The sequence below is a fragment of the Mobula hypostoma genome, chromosome 4 (assembly GCF_963921235.1).
Source record: "Mobula hypostoma chromosome 4, sMobHyp1.1, whole genome shotgun sequence".
NCBI lineage: Eukaryota > Metazoa > Chordata > Chondrichthyes > Myliobatiformes > Myliobatidae > Mobula > Mobula hypostoma.
Window position 1 is genome coordinate 109,356,862 of NC_086100.1, and position 17,439 is coordinate 109,374,300.

Below are 17,439 nucleotides of genomic sequence, written 5' to 3' on the forward strand. Positions count from 1 at the left end.
CTGAGACTGTTCGCGCAGCCACGTGACATTGGCGCAACCTGTCGCAGGTGGGAGTATCACGTGACATCTGAGAGAAACGCTGATTGGTGGCTAGTCCGAGTTCCCTCCACACTGAGGGGCGGAAGAGGCTGAGCCATTACAGCTGTCACTGTGAGGTGCTGCGCGGTGAGTAAAGAAAAGGTTACTCAGGGGCGGAGGGGAGTGCCAAGCTGCCAGCCGGTGTTCTGTAGCATCCTGGAGAGAGCTGATGCTCTAGATCTGGGAGGACTGATCATTGCAGTGAAGGAATTACTTATGAAACCAGGTAGATGGGGGAAAAAATATCAGCCATGGTTGAATCATAAACAAGAGAAAATCTGCAGATTCTGGAAATCCGAGCAACCCACACAAACGGCTGAAGGAACTCAGCAGATCAGGCAGCTTCTGTAGGAAGAAGTACAGTCGACGTTTCGGGCCGAAACCCTTCGGCAGGACTGGGAAAAAAAAGCTGAAGAGTAGACTTTAAAAAGGCGGGGGGTGGTGACAGGAGAGAGAAACACCAGGTGATAGGTGAAACCTGGAGGGGGAAGGATGAAGTAAAGAGCTGGAAAGTTGATTGTTGAAAAAAAACAGAAGGCTATGGAAGAAAGAAAAGGGGGTGTGGAGCACCAGAGGAAGGCGATGGGCGGGCAAGGTGATAAGGTGAGAGAGGGAAAAGGTGACAGGGAATGGTGAGGGGGGTGGGGGGCATTACCGGCAGTTAGAGAAATCAATGTTCATGTCATCAGGTTGGAGGCTACCCAAACGGAATATAAGGTGTTCCAACATCTCGAGTGTGGCCTCATCACGACAATGGAGGAGACCAGGAAAGGACAAATGGGAATGGGAAGTGGAATTAAAATGGGTGGCCACTGGGAGATCCCACATTTTCTGGTGGACGGAGCATTGGTGCTCAGCGAAGCGGTCTCCCAAACTACGTTGGGTCTCACTGATATACAGGAGGCCACACTGGGAGCACCGGACACTGTATATGACCCCAACAGACTGGCAGGTGAAGTGTTTGGGGCCCTGGATGGTAGTGAGGGAGGAGGTGTAGCACTTGTGCTTCCAAGGATAAGCGCCAGGAGTGAGATCGTGGGGAAGGACGAATGGACAAGGGAGTCTTGTAGGGAGTGATCTGCAAGGAAAGCACAAAGTGTTGGGTGGTGGCGGGGAGGGAGATGATCTTGGTGGTGCAATCCTGTTGAAGATGGAATTTTCGGAGAATTATGTGCTGGACGTGGAGGCTGGTGGGGTGGTAGGTGAGGACAAGAGGAACCCTGTCGAGCTGTAGTCCATCTCTTCAAAGTTCGACATGTTGAGCATTCAGAGATGCTCTTTGGCACACCACTGTTGAAACGCGTGATTATTTTAAGTTGTTGTTGCCTTCCTATCAGCCTGAACCAGTCTGGCCATTCTCTGACCTCTCTCATTAGAGCACTTTTGGCCACAGAACTGCTGCTCACTCGATCTTTTTATAATTTCTTGCACCATTCCCTGTACGCTCTGGAGACTCGTGCATGAAAATCCCGGGAGATCAGCAGTTTCTGGGATGCTTAAACACCCCATTGGGCACCAACAATCAATCTCTCCACAGTCAAAGTCACTTGGATCACATTTCTTCCCCATTCTGTTTGCTCTGAACAACAACTGAACTTCTTGACCATGACTGTGTGCTTTTATGCATTGAGTTGCTGCCTCATGGTTAGATATTTGCAGTAAGGAGCAGTTGTACAAGTGTACCTAATACAGACCACTGTATGTATCATATTTTCTTCTGGAATCGATGGTTGGGCCATTGTCCTGCTTGTCTTTATCACTCAAAGGAACATGTATTAGCTGTAAATCTTGTAATTTTTCCCCCAAGTATTAACCATTCCTATTCCATTCTGGTACCCCTACAACTTCACCCTTTTTTGATGAAAGAATTTCTCCACATCTCAGCCATATATGGATTATCCCATATCTGTAAACTTTAACTTTTATTTCCAGACTTTCACACCAATGTGAATATCATTGAGGTCAGTACCACGGTATTCTAAAGGAGTAGGCTGAGCAGACAAAAGTCATGGTACATATTAGTACCAATGACATAGATAGGAAAATGGAGGATGTCCTGAGTATAGTGTGTTGGGTAGAAAATTGAAAAGCAGGACCTCCAGAGTAGTAATCTCTGGATTGCTGCCTGTGCCACATGCCACTGAAGGCAAGACTAGGATAACTTAACAGACAAATTGGTGCAGTGGGTGGGGTTTCAGATTTCCGGATCATTGGGATCTCTTCTGGGGAAGGTGTGAACTGTACAAAAAAGGACTGGTTACACCTGAACCTGAGATGACTAACATTGTTGCGGGCAGGTATGTTAGAGCTGCTGGGGAGGGGTTGAACTAATTTGGCAGGGGGGTGGGAACTGGACTGATGGGGTTGAGGATGGGGCAGTCGGTGCACAGCCAGATGCAGTGTGGTAGAGAGATTGGGAGGAAGGACATGCAGATGATAGGACAAAATTGCAGTCAGCGGGATGAGTTGAAGGGAAATCTACAACAACAACAGAAATATCAGTGTGGGTGGAAGTGAGAAGCAGGAAGGAAGCAATACTCATTTGGGAATATTCTTGAGATGCCTCAATAGAAACAGAGACACCGAGGAACAGATCAGGAGGCAGGTTTTAGAACATCTAGTCAAAAAGAAGGTACTACTTCAGTTAAGGTTCCGGATGCAAGGATCAGATAGAACTCTTGAGAGTTGCAAGGTAGCCAGGAAGGAGCTGAAGAATAGATTTAGGAGAGTTAGAAGGTGGCATGAAAAAGCCTTGGTGAGTAGGGTTAAAAAACCGCAAGGCATTCTATACATATGTGATGAACAGGAGGGTGGCCAGAGGGTAGGACCAACCAGGGATAGAACAGGAAACATGCCTGGAGAAGGGATGGAGGTACTTCATGAATGCTTTGCTTCAATATTCACTAGTAAGAGGGACCTTGATGTTTGTGAGGACAGTGTACTGGAACATGCTGGTGTTAAGAAAGAGGATTGGTAGAACTTTTTAAAAAAAACAGTACCATAGGAAAGTCTCCAGGGCCAGACTGGATTTAACCCAAGTTATTACAGGAAGTGAGGAATCAGAATCAGATTTATTATCACCAGCATGTGTCATGAAATTTGTTAACTTAGCAGCAGCAGTTCAATGCAATACATGATAATATAGAAAGAAAAATATAAAAAAGTAAATCAATTACAGTAAGTATATATATAATACATTAAAAATAGTGCAAAAGACAAATAATATAAAAAGGGTGAGGTGGTGCTCATGGGTTCAATGTCCATTTAGAAATCGTACAGAAGAGGGGAAGAAGCTGTTCCTGAATCGCGGAGTGTGTGCCTTCCTGTACCTCCTTCCTAATGGTAGCAGTGGTCCTGGGTGATGGGGGTCCTAAATAATGGACACCACCTTTTTGAGGCACCACTGCTTGAAGATGTTTTGGATACTATGGAGGCTAGTACCCAAGATGGAGCTGACTAATTTTACAACCTTCTATAGCTTTCGGTCCTGTGCAGTGCTGCAGCCTGTCAGAATGCTCTCCACGGTGCATTTATAGAATTTTCTGAGTATTTTAGTTGACAAACCAAATCTCCTCAAACTCCTAATGAAATGTAGCTACTGTCTTGCCTTTGTAACCTTCAGGTTCAGCAAGCTGTGTTAATCCAGGGAAGACAGCCGCCGGCCCAGTCAAACTTGAGAAATCTTGTTTGTGTGAATGCTGTGTGATGTGTTCCCCTGTTACAAATCAGTACCACAAAATAACAAACAGTACACAATATGTGATTAAACAATTGAACTTTATAGTTCTTAATTTGACTGTAGGGTTAGTAAAGAAAAACTGCCCATTTTAATGAAACAGTGTAATGTGTCTAATGTGCACGTTGGAGCTCACGGTTTCCCGTCTGGTTCTTCTCCATCGATTTCCTCCAGGTGTCGTTGACAACCGACCCCATTCCAAGTCTGCTCAGTTCTGCAGTCTGTGACCTCTCCGTTCTGGCACCTTCCCTCTCCATCTTCTCTCGAACAAAAACCCACAAATTCCCTTCTCTCAGGCACACAGGAAAGAAAAACACTCCCCTCATTGGCCAGTGCACATTCCAAAGCCCCTGTTATCTCTAGTCATAACCCAAACTCTGCTGCTACAGAACAACCATTACATTAGCAGTAAAACCTTTCCCAGGGTGTTACACTCTCCCCTTCCCCCCCACCAAATTTAGTCATGTCCTTGTGACTTTGAGATAATTTGCCAACCCTTCCTGCAAAACACAAAGTCCAACCCGGGTGTAAAAGTCAGTGACATAGCTCCCCAAAGCATTAGGGGCCACATTCTGTTCCCCCAGTGCTATATAGGCCAGCCATTCCGGTGGTGTCCTGATCCTGTGAGTCCTCTATACCCTCTCATCTACCTCTTCATGTTCCAACACTACTGGGGATACTTCTGGTCTACCTGGCGAGGCCTCCCCCAGCCTATCACTCATGCTTACCTGCAACTCGACCCCTCTGTCCCTGGCTAAGTCCCACTTCATACTCTTCCAAGGTGGACCCAAACACTATGAGGTCATCCAGATACACCAAAACCTCAAGCAAGTTCATATCCCCCCACCGTCTTCTCCGTGACCCACTGGAAGGTTGCTGGGGGTCCCGATATACCCTGGGACATCCTTTTGAACTGGAAGAATCCCAGTGGACATATAAATGCCATCTTCTCTTTGTAGGCCTCACTCATGGGGATCTGGTAATATCCTCAAGTCCAGCACACTGAACCACTTTGCACCACTCACGCAGGCCAGTGCGTCTTCAATCCTCGGGACGGTATACTGGTCAGGGACGGTGTGGCTGTTTAGAGTCCTATAGTCCACACACATCCATACCTTCCCATTCTTCTTTCTGGCCACTACTATTGGGGATGCATAAGGGCTCTTGGACTAAGTGATGATCCCAGCTTCCTTCAACTTCCCCAAATGCTGCCGAGTGTCTTGCACCTCTGCAGGGGCCAGTCGCCGTGACCTCTCTCTGAACAGGTAACTCGGTCACCCAGATAGTGTGACAAGTGCTCTTGGAACATCAAACTCATCAGTGGAAAAGACACCTTCCAGCTTCAACATCTTCTCTACCAACCCGCAGGAACCGGGGAGTCCCCGAAGTTGAATGACTCAGCGGTCAACTTTCCCTCCTTTTCCAATATTTTCTCCCCGGCTTGTCTCACAGGGACACTAGATTACCGTCACCAGGAACAGATGCGCCAGGGGCATCCCCCGCTTGAAGGTGACCATTCTCTTCGTACTGTTCCTAACAATCACTGCCATCCTGTTTGCCTATACAATCGAGGGCTTCTGCAGTTCAGGACTCACCAGTATCCCAGCAGGAAATCCTGACTACCCCTCGTGGATTTCTGGAGCGTCCGCTAAGAGGGCCTCACCCTCAGGCACTCCGGGAAATTTGGGGGACCCCATCACTCTCACTACTTCCCTGGGCTGTACCACCATTGACTTCGACTGGGAGAACCACACAGTCCCTCATTTAAATTCGGTATCCAGCCTAATGCAGCCATGCACTTCCTCAAAAGCAGCTTGAAACCCCGGGTGCATGGACAATGTTCCCAGAAAGCTCTTGCCAGCCTTCTCCTTGCAGGCCCCCATGAGCCTTCTCACCAGAGGAATGTTGGTCCCCACCAGGACTGACATGCCGCCCTTCTCAGTGGGGTCTGGACAACCAGCACTAATGTATCAAGGACCTCGGACACTCCCACATTGACCTCTGAAAACTCCAGCTTCACTGACAAATAACCATCGTATGGATAATCACCAACACTGAGACCCCAGTATCTCCAGTGCACTGAATGGTGTCGATGGTAAATGCGTCAGATACCGATTGTAAAATGAATGGTACAGCAAAGTGACCTGTGACCCGGTATCAAGTATGGCCCTAGCATAAATACCCTCTATCCATAGCGATACACTGGAGCATGTCCTCACTAAGCCTTCAGGAATAGGGTCTTTCACTTTTGGGGGTTCTTTGGCATATTGCTGGGAACGTACTCCCCCAGAGACACGAGACTAGGGGGTACCGGGACCTGAGGCTCTCACAATGTCAGTTGCCCGCCCAGTCAAACTCTCTACCAATTCCTGTCGCTTTACGTAATCAGAGCACTGCCACTCATCTAACAACTGAGGAGTCTGCTCCGCCCAAGACTCATACTCCTCTTCCCCTTTAGGGGTGGCTATTATTCCACAGAATAATAATACCATAGCTGGGACTTTGAACCTGGGCATCTTTCCATTTATTCGCCAGAGAGGTAAGAGTGGATACTAACTCAGAATTCTCACTCTTCCCTGGGGGACGGGAACTAATTGGACATTCCAAATCCAACCACTCCTTCTCCTCACTCCTCAGAAATGATAGAACCCTGCCTTTGAAGTCTCCACCCCCAGCCACGGGAAACTCTACTTGTGTGCAGCCTGCTCTGCTCCCGTTACATCAGCACTAGTCTGCAGTAAAAGGATCTCTGTGCCCGCCATTTTATCGAACCTCTGCCCTACTCAACACACATGCCGGTAACCCCCGTGGATGAACACCACCGCTCCACCCCAGCAGCATCCGTACTAGCACAGACTTAAACACACAACCCACTGGTTCAATGCTCAGGGCAACCACACAGCAGCCTACAAATTCAATCCCGGATGAGCCCCCACAATTGTAACCCTCAGGTTCAGTCGGAGGTGTTAATCCAGGGGGAGACAGCTTCCGGCCCGGCCAAACTTGAGAGATTTTGTTTGGGTGGATGCTGTGTGATATGTTCTTCTGTTACAAATCAGTACCATGAAATAATGAACAGTACACAATATGCAATTAAACGATTGAGCTTTATAATTCTTAATTTGATTATAGGGTTAGTAAAGAAAACAAAAAGAAAAAGGGCCCATTTTAATGAAACAGTCTAATGTGCACTGTTTTCCTGTCTGGTCATTCTGCATTGATTTTCCCTGGTTGGCAACCCCCCACCCCATTCCAATTCCGCTCAGTCCTGCAGTCTACAACTTCCCTGTTCTGGCATCTTCTCCTGAACCAAAAGACTGTGAATTCCCTTCTGTCAGGCACATAAGAAAGGAAAACACCTCCCCTCATTGGTCAGCGCACATCCCAAAGCCCCCGTTATCTCTAGTCATACCCAAACACTGCAGCTACAGAGAAACCATCGCATTAACGGTGAAACCTTTCCCAGAGTGTTACACTTTCTTTATAGCTGCATCGATATGTTGGGACCAGGTTAGATTCTCAGAGATCTTGACACCCAGGAACTTGAAATTGCTCACTCTCTCCACTTCTGATCCCTCTGAGGACTGGTTTGTGTTCCCTTGTCTTACCCTTTCTGAACTCCACAGTTAGTTCTTTTGTCTTATTGACGTTGAGTGCAAGGTTGTTGCTGTGATACCACTCAACTAACTGGTATATCTCACTCCTGTACGCCCTCATCTCCACCTGAGATTCTACCAACAATGTTTGTATCATCAGCAGATTTATAGATGGTGTTTGAGCTATACTTAGCCACACAGTCATGGGTATAGAGTAATGGGCTAAGCACACACCCCTGAGGTGCACCAATGTTGACCATCAGGAGTGCAGATAATATCATCAATCTGCACAGATTGTGGTTTTCTGGTTCAAAAATCAAGGATCCAATTGCAGAAGGAGGTACAGAGGCCCAGGTTTGGTAGCTTATCGATCAGGACTGTGGGAACGGCGGTGTTAAATGCTGAGATAAGCTATAGTCAATGAACAGCATCCTGACCTAGGTGTCTGTATCATCCAGGTGGGCTAAGGCTGTGTGGAGAGCCATTGAGATTGTATCTGCCATCGACCTATTGTGATAGGCAAACTGCAGTGGGTCCAGGTCCTTGCTGAGGCAGGAGTTCATTGTAGCCATGACCAACCTCTTAAAGCATTTCATCACTGTTGATGTGAGTGCTACTGGGCGATAGTGATTAAGGCAGCTCACACTACTCTTCTTAGGCACTGGGATAATTGTTGCCTTTTTGAAATAGGTGGAAACTTCCAACCGTAGCAGTGAGAGGTTGAAAAATGGGCTTGAATACACCCTCCATTTAGTTGGCTCATCTAGTAGTGAAGCATCGCTGCCACTCATGCTACTGGGTTTCGCTTTGGAGGAAGTAATGTCCTGCAAACCGTGCCAGGGTAGATGTTCATCCAATGTAGCCTCCAATCTCACTTGGAATTATTTCTTCACTCTTGAAATAGCCCTCCACAAGTCACACCTGGTTTTCCTTCACAGGCCTGAGTCGCCAGACTTAAATGCTACAGATATAGCCCTCAGCAGACGGCGAACCTCCTGGTTCATCCACGGCTATTTGGGAATGTACAGCACGTGTCCGTAGGCACGCACTCATCCACACAGGTTTTAATAAAGTCGGTAACAACTGCAGTATGCTCATCCAGATCCTAAGATGAATCCCTGACTACAGTCCAGTCCACTGATTCAACACAGTCCTGTAAGTGCTCCTGTGCTTTCTTTGTCCATACCTTCTTGGTCCTCACTACTGGTGCTGTCTCTGCCTATACTCAGGGAGTAGAAATGCAGCCAGGTGATCAGACACTGATGTGCGAGCTGGGAACAGCACAGTAGTCAGTGTAACAGTGGTCCAGTGTGTTGTTTCCTCTGGTACTGCAACTGATTTGTTGTTGTGCATATGGATTTGAATAAGCCATAGTAGGGGAATTCAGAAAGTCAGGAGACATGGGATTCAGGGAGCCTTTCTGTCTAGATATCAAATTGACTTGCTCGTAGGAGGCAGAAGGTGGTAGGAGATGGGGAGTATTCTGCCTGGAGACTGGTGACTTGTGGTGTTCCATTGGGATCTGTTCTGGGACCCCTGCCCTTTTATAAATGACTGGATGAGAACGTGGAAGGGTGGGTGACACAAAGGTCGATGGAGTTGTGGATAGTGTGGAGGGTTGTTGTAGGCTGCAATGGGATGTTGACAGGACGCAGAGCTGGACTGAGAAATGACGGGAGGAGTTCAATGCGGAAAAGTGTGAGGTGATTCATTTTGGAACTTGAAGGTAGAGTACAAGGCTAATGGCAGGATTCGTAGTGTGCAGGAACAGAGGGATCTTGGGGTTGACCTCCTTAGCTCCTTCAAAAGTACCACGCATGTTGATAAAAGGTGTATGGTGTGTGTTGACCCACATTATTCAAGGGATCGAGTTGAATTGAATTGACTTTATTACTTACAACCTTCATATACATGAGGAGTAAAAATCTTTACGTTATGTCTCTATCTAAATGTGCAATTTATAATGAATAGTATTACAACAGGACAGTTAATATAACATAGAAATACAGTTGTGACAGCATGAATTAATCAGTCTGATGGCCTGGTGGAAGAAGCTGTCATGGAGCCTGTTGGTCCTGGCTTTTATGCTGCAGTACCATTTCCCGGATGGTAGCAGCTAGAACAGTTTATGGTTGGGGTGACTCGGGTCCTCAGGGATCCTTTGGGCCCTCTTTATGAAACTGTCTCTGTTAATGTCCTGAATAGTGGGAAGTTCACATCTACAGATGCGCTGGGCTGTCCGCACCACTCTCTGCAGAGTCCTGTGATTGAGGGAAGTACAGTTCCCAAAGCAGGCAGTGATGTAGCAATTATGCCCCTGTAGAAAGTTCCTACGATTTGGGGGCCCATACCACACTTCTTCAACCGTCTGAGGTGGAAGAGGCACTGTTATGCCTTTTCACCACACAGCTGGTATGTATAGAGTTCCAGAGTTGCAAGGTAATGTGTGGCTCTATAAAATCCTGGTTAGTCCACACTTGGAGTATTGTGTTCACTTCTGATCACCTCTTCAGAGGAAGGATATGGAAGCTTTAGAGAGGGTGCAGAGGAGATTTACCAGGATGCTGTCCAGACTAGAGGGCGTACCTTATGAAACTAGGTGAGCAAGCTGGGAGTGAAAGAGGATGAGAGGTGACTTGGTGAGAGGCACAGACAGAGTGGCTAGCCAGAGATGTTTTCCCAGGGCAGAATTAGCTAATACAAGGGGGTTGGAGTAAAGTATTGGGCAGATGTCAGAGGTAAGCTTTTTACATAGAGATTGATGGGTGTGTGCAACACCCTGCCAGGGTTAGATTGTAAAGGTACAAAGGAGCATTTAAGAAACTCTTAGATAGCAAAATGGAAGGCATACAGATCAAATCGTTACACAGTGCATTGAGACAGAACAAGGTAAAGTAATGCAGAATGAAGTGTAACAACTACAGAGAAAGTACAGGTAAACAATAAGGCACAAGTTCTTAATGAAGTAGATTGTGAGGTAAGGTCCATCTTAACATGCTAGGGAACCATTTAATGTTCAAAATTCAAGGCATATTTATTCTCAAAGTATGTATACAGTGCTTATTGAAAAGTATTCACACCCCTCCCCCCCCGGGAAGCTTTCATCTTTTATTGTTTTACAACATTGAACCACAGTGGATTTAATTTGGCTTTTTTGACACTGATCAATAGGCAAGACTAGTGTGTCAAAGTGAAAACAAATTTCTACACTTTGGTCTAAATTTGTTACAATTATTAAACACAAAAATAATTGATTGCATAATCGCTCACCCCCTTCAAGTCAGTATTTTGCAGATGCACCTTGGGCAGCAAATACAGCTTTGAGTCTGTGTGGATAGGTCCCGAGAGGCTTTGCAATTTTTCCCCATTCTTCTTTACAAAACTGCTCAAGCTTTGTCAGATTGCATGGGAATTGTGAGTGAACAGCCCTTTTGAAGTACAGCCACAAATTCTCAGTTAGGTTGAGGTCTGGACTCTGACTTGGCCACTCCAGGTCATTAACTTTGTTGTTTTTAAGCCTTGCTGTGTGGCTTTGGCTTTATGCTTGGGGTCATTGTCTTGCTGGAAAATAGATCTTCTCCCAAGTCGCAGTTCTCTTGCAGACTGCATCAGGTTTCCCTCCAGGATTTCCCTGTATTTTGCTGCATTCATTTTAGCCTCTGCCTTCACGAGCCTTCTAGGGTCTGCTGTAGTGAAGCATCCCCACAGCATGATGTAGCCATGCTTCACAGTAGGGATGGTGCGTTCTTGATGATGTGCAGTGTTTAGCTTATGCTTAGTCTGATGGCCAAAAAGCTCAATTTTGGTTTATAGAACCTTCCAGCTGACTTCAGAGTCTCCTACATGCCTTCTGGCAAACTCTAGCTGAGATTTCATGTGAGTTTTTTTTTTCTAACAGTGGGTTTCTGTTTGCCACTGTCCCAGAAAGCTGCGACTGGTGAAGCAACTGGGCAACAGTTGATGTCTGTCTCATCTCAGCCACTGAAGCTTGGAACTCCTCCAGAGTTGTCACAGATCTTAGTGGCCTCCCTCACCAGTCCCCTTCTTGCACGGTCACTCAGTTTTTGAGGACGGCCTGCTCAAGGCAGACTTACAGCTGTACCACATTCTTTTCATTTCTTGATGATTGACTTAACTGTACTCCAAGGGATATTCAGTGACTTGGAAATTTTCTTGTATCCATCTCCTGACTTTTCAATAACCTTTTCACAGAGTTGCTTGGAGTCTTCACGGTTCAGTTTTTGCCAGGGTTCTGACTCACCAGCAGTTGAACCTTCCAGATACAGGTGTATTTTTACTACAATGAATTGAAACACCTTGACTACACACTGTGATCTTCACTTAACTAATTATGTAACTTATAAAACCAATTAGCTGCACCAGTGATGATTTGGTGCGTCATATTAAAGGAGGTGAATACTTATACAATTACTTCTGTTGTGCTTTATATTTGTAATTAATTTAGATCACTTTGCAGAGATTTGTTTTCACTTTGACACAAAAGAGTCTTTTTCTGTTGATTGGTGCCATAAAAAGCCAGGTTAAATCCACTGTGATTCAATGTTGTAAAACAAAAAAACATAGAAACTTCCAGATAGGGAGGAATACTTTTTATAAGCACTGTATGTCACCATGCACCACTCTGAGATTTGTTTTCTTGCAGGCATTTATGATAGAACAAAAGAAAACAATAGAATCATTGGAAAACTATACACAAACCAAGACTGACAAACAACTGTGCAAATACAAAACAAGTAAATAAATTTTACCAAGAACATGAGTTGTAGAGTTCTTGAAAGTGAGTTCATAGGTTGTTCCAAGTTCAATGTTCAAAGTAAATTTATTATCAAAGTACATATTTGTCACCAGCTACAACCCTGAGATTCATTTTCTTGTGGGCATACATACTCAGTAAGTGTGGCATTTGGCGTGATGAGACATGAAGGGACAATACCCTGTCAATGGCAAAGCACTTAACAGTGTTGATGTGCGGAGGGATCTCGGGGTCCAAATCCATAATCAGAATCAGGTTCATTGTCACTGACAAGTGTCATGAAATTTATTGTTTAGCAACTGCAATACAATGCAAGACATGAAAATTACTATAAGTTACAAAATAGTGTAAGGGGGTTTCGACTTTTATATTACTGTAGAGGCTGATTAAAATGGCGTCTTTGTTATGTTAATCTGGGGAATGCGGCTTTGTTGTGTTAAACGTTGAGAAAGTTTGCGCTAGCAGCTTGTTTTTCTTTAGAGTGTAATAAGAGAGTGCTATTAACCAATTGGGATAGTTGTTATGTTTTTGGTGTATTTGAAGATACTGTATGCGCGGGGTTTTGGGGCAGAAGGCGGGAGAGTGAGACAGAGGATGGACGATGTGCTGTGAGTCCGCTAACAGGGTCGGACCCCGAGGAGGGCGTTCGGCGAGGAGATGGAGACGGACTCATGTGGAGCGTCTGGTCGACCACCGTTGTTGGTCCCAGGCGGCCAGTCGAGGTGGTCCGAGGGGGTCGCAGGGTGAAGAAGAAGGTCGTTGACCTCCAACGGTTTCTGTGCACGAAGAGATTGAACTTTGATAAGTGTAGCGCCTTTTATTTTCCTTTTATATTTTATTCTCTCTTAATTATATAGTTCCAGTAATATCTATAAACTGTAAGTCATTTAATTGCATCTGGTGTATTGTCTGTTATTTGGGTGGGGTGGGGTACCTCACACAGCATCCACACAAAGGAATTACCCAGTTTGCCGGGGCCGAGGCTGTTTCCCTAGATGACAGCGAGCCGAGCGACCCTGAGGGTGGTCGGGGGGGGGGCTACATTGTGTGGGCTTTGTCCGGGATTGAGTCTGCTGGTATGCTGTGTGGGTGCCCTATTTAAATCTGTAATGTATGTCTTTGTGGGTTACTTGCTGGTGATTGCTGTATGCATGGTGGGTGCGGTCTTTGTTCGCGTTCAGGCTGGCATTGTCGAGTTGGAGGTGGAACTCGGGGCTGCCCATGCGGTTGGGAGAGATAGGGAAGAGTGGTCTGATTTGGAGGTAGGGTCTGCGAATAAATGTTCTAGCTCTGGCAGTCTCTGCCTGGCACTTGAGATAGTGTCCACCCCAAGAGGGGCGGAGCGGATCTCTCAGTTGTTAGATGAATGGCAGTGCTCGGTTGAGGGAGAGCGACGGGGATTGGTTGAAAGTTTGAGTAGGCAGGCTGGTGACGGTGTTAGAGCTGTCAGGTTCACTTACACCGTAGTGACAACTTTCAGTTATTTGAAAGACGGGGGAAAGTTTTCAGTTTTCTCTGGCTAGTAGGGCGGCTAAATTGCTTGCAGTGCCAAGGGGATCATTTCAGGGGATCAGCCCCTCCCTCAGTTGTTCAGCTGATCAGAGAGGGATCGAGAAACTTAGTGGAGGCCCAGTGGGGAGAACGGCTTGGGGTCTCTGGGGAAGCATGTTCCCAGCAATGTACCAATGAACTTCCGAAAGGAAAAGACCCTATTCCTGAAGGCTTAGAGGGGCCACGCCCAGGGTGTCGCTATGGATAGAGGGAAGCGATGCTAAAGCCATCCTCGACCCCGGGGCGCAGGTCAAGTTGTTGTACAGTTCGTTTTACAACCGGTGTCTGAAGCATTTATCCTTGACAACTGCAAGGGCACCGGAGACTTTGGGTACTAGTGGCAGTAGTTATCCAGAAGACGATGATTGGTTAATGACCCTGGAATTCATAGGGGCATTTTCTGGGCACCCGGCGTGTCGAGTTGCTTCTGAGGACGTGTGTAGCAGCCTTGAGCCGGTACCAAATTTAAACAAGGCCCAGCAGTGGTATGGCCTGGGGAAAGTAGCTGAGGGTGAGACCCTCTTAGTAGACGCTCCGAACTACCACGAGGGAGGGGAGTTGACCGCTGAAGACACCTCAGTGAGAGACAGGTCGCGGCAACTGGACCCTGGCGGCGTGGAAGATGGAGGCAGCGTGTGTGGATTATGCGATGTGGTTTAATGTGCTGGATCTGAGGAGTGGATGTTGTCAGATCCCGAGGAGTGCGGCTGTTGAGCCGAAGACGGCCGTTACTAGTTCCCTAGGATTCTTCCGATCGGAAAAGATGCCCAAGGGCATATCTGGAGCCCCTGCATCCTTCTCGCGGGGCATGAGGAAGACCATGGGGGAAGTGAAGGCGTGTGGAGTTTTGACATATGTGGATGACCGCCTAGAGCTTGGATTCGCCTGGGGGGACTATGAAGCGAGGCGAGTGGCTGAGCCTGGGCGACTGAAGCGAAGTGTCAAATGTGGAGGAGTTTTTGGCCGGAGGAGTTTGGTGCAATGTGAGAAAAATGACCCGACATACCAGTTGAACTTCCTGGTGTTGGGACAGATGGTGGTGGACCAGGGGATGGAAACCCAGGTCGTCAATCTAACTGAGACACAGGGAAGAGAGGGGATTTGCACCACACTGTGGTCATGTACTGATGAATTAATCCAGCGAGAAGAAACAATGACCCACCTTCCAAGGGATCAGCAGAAGCTTAAGACGTCGATTCAGAACAGATTGGAAGACTTACAAGGTGGGGAAGATCAAGGAAGCGTTCTGACTAAGGTCAACAGAAAACCGAGAGCCCAGGGAGAGGAGTTTGACTACACTCCCGAGGAGGTGAAGAAATGGAAGACAGATCTCAGAAAAGGGTGGCGGACGCTTGAAAGGAAACTGAAGATGACTATCGACAGTTTAAATGAAGTGGAAAAATTGAAAGTTGACCTGGAAGACGTCATCAGGAAGAAACAACCGGAGGCTGAACATTCTTTAACTGCTGCTTTTCAGGTCAGGGTGGAAGAAGCTGGTGGGGTAACTGCGTCCCAGATTGAGATGGCCAGGAACCCTGAGTCAGAACTGCTGAGGCTGTGGCGAGAGTTGAAGGAGTCCCCGAAGAAGCTGACGTATCGACTGCAGGAGGCTGAAGATGTAGCCCCAGCTAAATGTTTCAGTTTGGAGAAACTCAAACAGCAGCTACCGATCGAGGGAATGAGGAAGAATACGGATTCGAAGGATGATGTACTGGACATGTGGTACATGCTGCCTTTCGCTAACTTCCCCGTGATTGAGGAAGAGACCTTTGGCCCTTCTCCCACTGAGTCAGGTGTAGTGGGGAGGGTTAGTCTGAGTTACGGCAGGATCAGGAAGGAGGAGAGGCGGGGCCCCGGACACGGGACAGGGGGCTCTGATCTGTAGTGGTGGCCTGACTGAGAGAGGAGTTGGCAAGCAGGCCCGAGGTGTCCCTAGTAGTGTCTGAGCCTTTTGGGTTTAAGTGAGGGGGTACGGAGGTCTCAGAGGGTTAAAAAGCTCCCAGATAGGTTGGCCTATGTAGCGCCCGTGGGACAGGAGAAAGGTCCACTGTTTGGGGAGCACTGTCACTGTGTGTATCTGTGTGTGTGTGTGTGTGTGTTGTGTGTCGGCAGGACTGGCTGGCGAGTTATTTAGAAGTCATGAGGACAAGACTTTATTTGGTGGGGGGAGAGTGTAAAGGGGTTTTGACTTTTATATTACTGCAGAGGCTAATTAAAATGGCGTCTTTGTTATGTTAATCTGGGGAATGCGGCTTTGTTGTGTTAAACGCTGAGAAAGTTTGTGCTAGCAGCTTGTTTTACTTTAGAGTGTGATACGAGAGTGCTATTAACCAATTGGGATAGTTATTATGGTTTTGGTGTATTTGAAGATACTGTATGCGTGGGGTTTTGGGGCAGAAGGCAGGAGAGTGAGACAGAGGATGGACGATGTGCTGTGATGTCCGCTAACGGGGTTGGACCCCGAGGAGGGTGTTCGACGAGGAGACGGAGACAGACTTGTGTGGAGCGTCTGGTCGACCACCGTTGTTGGTCCCAGGCGGCCGGTCGAGGTGGTCCGAGGGGGTCGCAGGGTGAAGAAGAAGGTCCTTGAGTTCCAACGGTTTTTGTGCACGAAGAGATTGAACTTTGATAAGTGTGGCGCCTTTTATTTTCCTTTTATATTTTATTCTGTCTTAATTATATAGTTCCAGTAATATCTATAAACTGTAAATCATTTAATTGCATCTGGTGTATTGTCTGTTATTTGGGTGGGGTGGGGTACCTCACACAGCATCCACACAAAGGAATTACCCAGTTTGCCGGGGCCGAGGCTGTTTCCCCAGACAACAGCGAGCCGAGCGACCCTGAGGGTGGCCGGGGGGGCTACTATAAGTATATAGTTCAAAAGACAAAGAACAAGGTAGTGCTAATGGGTTCATTGGCAATTCAGAAATCTGACGGCAGAGGGAAAGTAGTAGGTGAGTGTGGGTCTTCAGGCTGTTGTACCTCCCACCTGATGGTGGTAATACAAAGAGATGTGTCCCAAATGGTGAAAGATCTCTAATTAGGCCTGCCACCTTCTTGAGGCACCACCTCTTGAAGATGGGGAGGGTTGAGCCCTTCCTTGATGGAGCTGTGGTGGATCTTCAATGCTTTGCAGCCTCTTGCGATCCAATGCATTGGATCCTGTCACTGATTAGTTTGGTACAACATCATGGGAGGAAGGACCTGTTCTTGTGCTGTACTGTTCTGTGTTCTATGGCATTCTATTTACGTAATTAATTCATCCTTCTTATTGCAAATACTCTACCCATTGAGATGTGAAATCTTTACCTTTGCCTTTCATTATTCTTCGAACCCTAAGCATTATTTTGCAGTGTAAATCAGTTTTGCCTTGGATTTCTCTGCCTTTCCCTTTTGCTTCTCCACTTGTTGTTTCTGTCTCCCTGCATAGGTTCCCCTGCTTGTCCATTTTAGTTTTAGGTCCCCTCCCCCCAAAAGCACTAGCACTTCGTCAAGGACATCAGTCTCATTCCTGCCTAGGGTCACCACATCCAGTTTGTACTGGCGCTGCATCTGTCTATGTCCCAGTAATATGAATCCCTCTTTTAGCCATGTAATGGATGCCATCCAATGTATTTATCTACTGTATTTAGTTAGTACTGATTTACTTCACAATAGTTTAAAACACACTTGGACAAGTTACATGGATAGGAAAGGATTAG

General features: G+C 46.8%; 1 protein-coding gene across 4 annotated transcripts in view; it reads left to right on the forward strand.

Moving 5' to 3' along the window:
• Window positions 1–54: 54 nt before the first annotated feature.
• Window positions 55–17,439, forward strand: part of acox3 (acyl-CoA oxidase 3, pristanoyl) — a 157,684-nt gene continuing 140,299 nt past the window's right edge. For 3 of the 4 annotated variants that reach the window (XM_063046351.1, XM_063046353.1, XM_063046354.1), the window contains exons 1-2: window positions 118–165; window positions 8,349–8,565. The gene's annotated coding sequence lies outside the window, so the exon portion shown is untranslated. Of the gene's footprint in view, window positions 166–8,348; window positions 8,566–17,439 lie in introns of all 4 variants that reach the window. The other variant, XM_063046352.1, reaches the window with a different exon arrangement.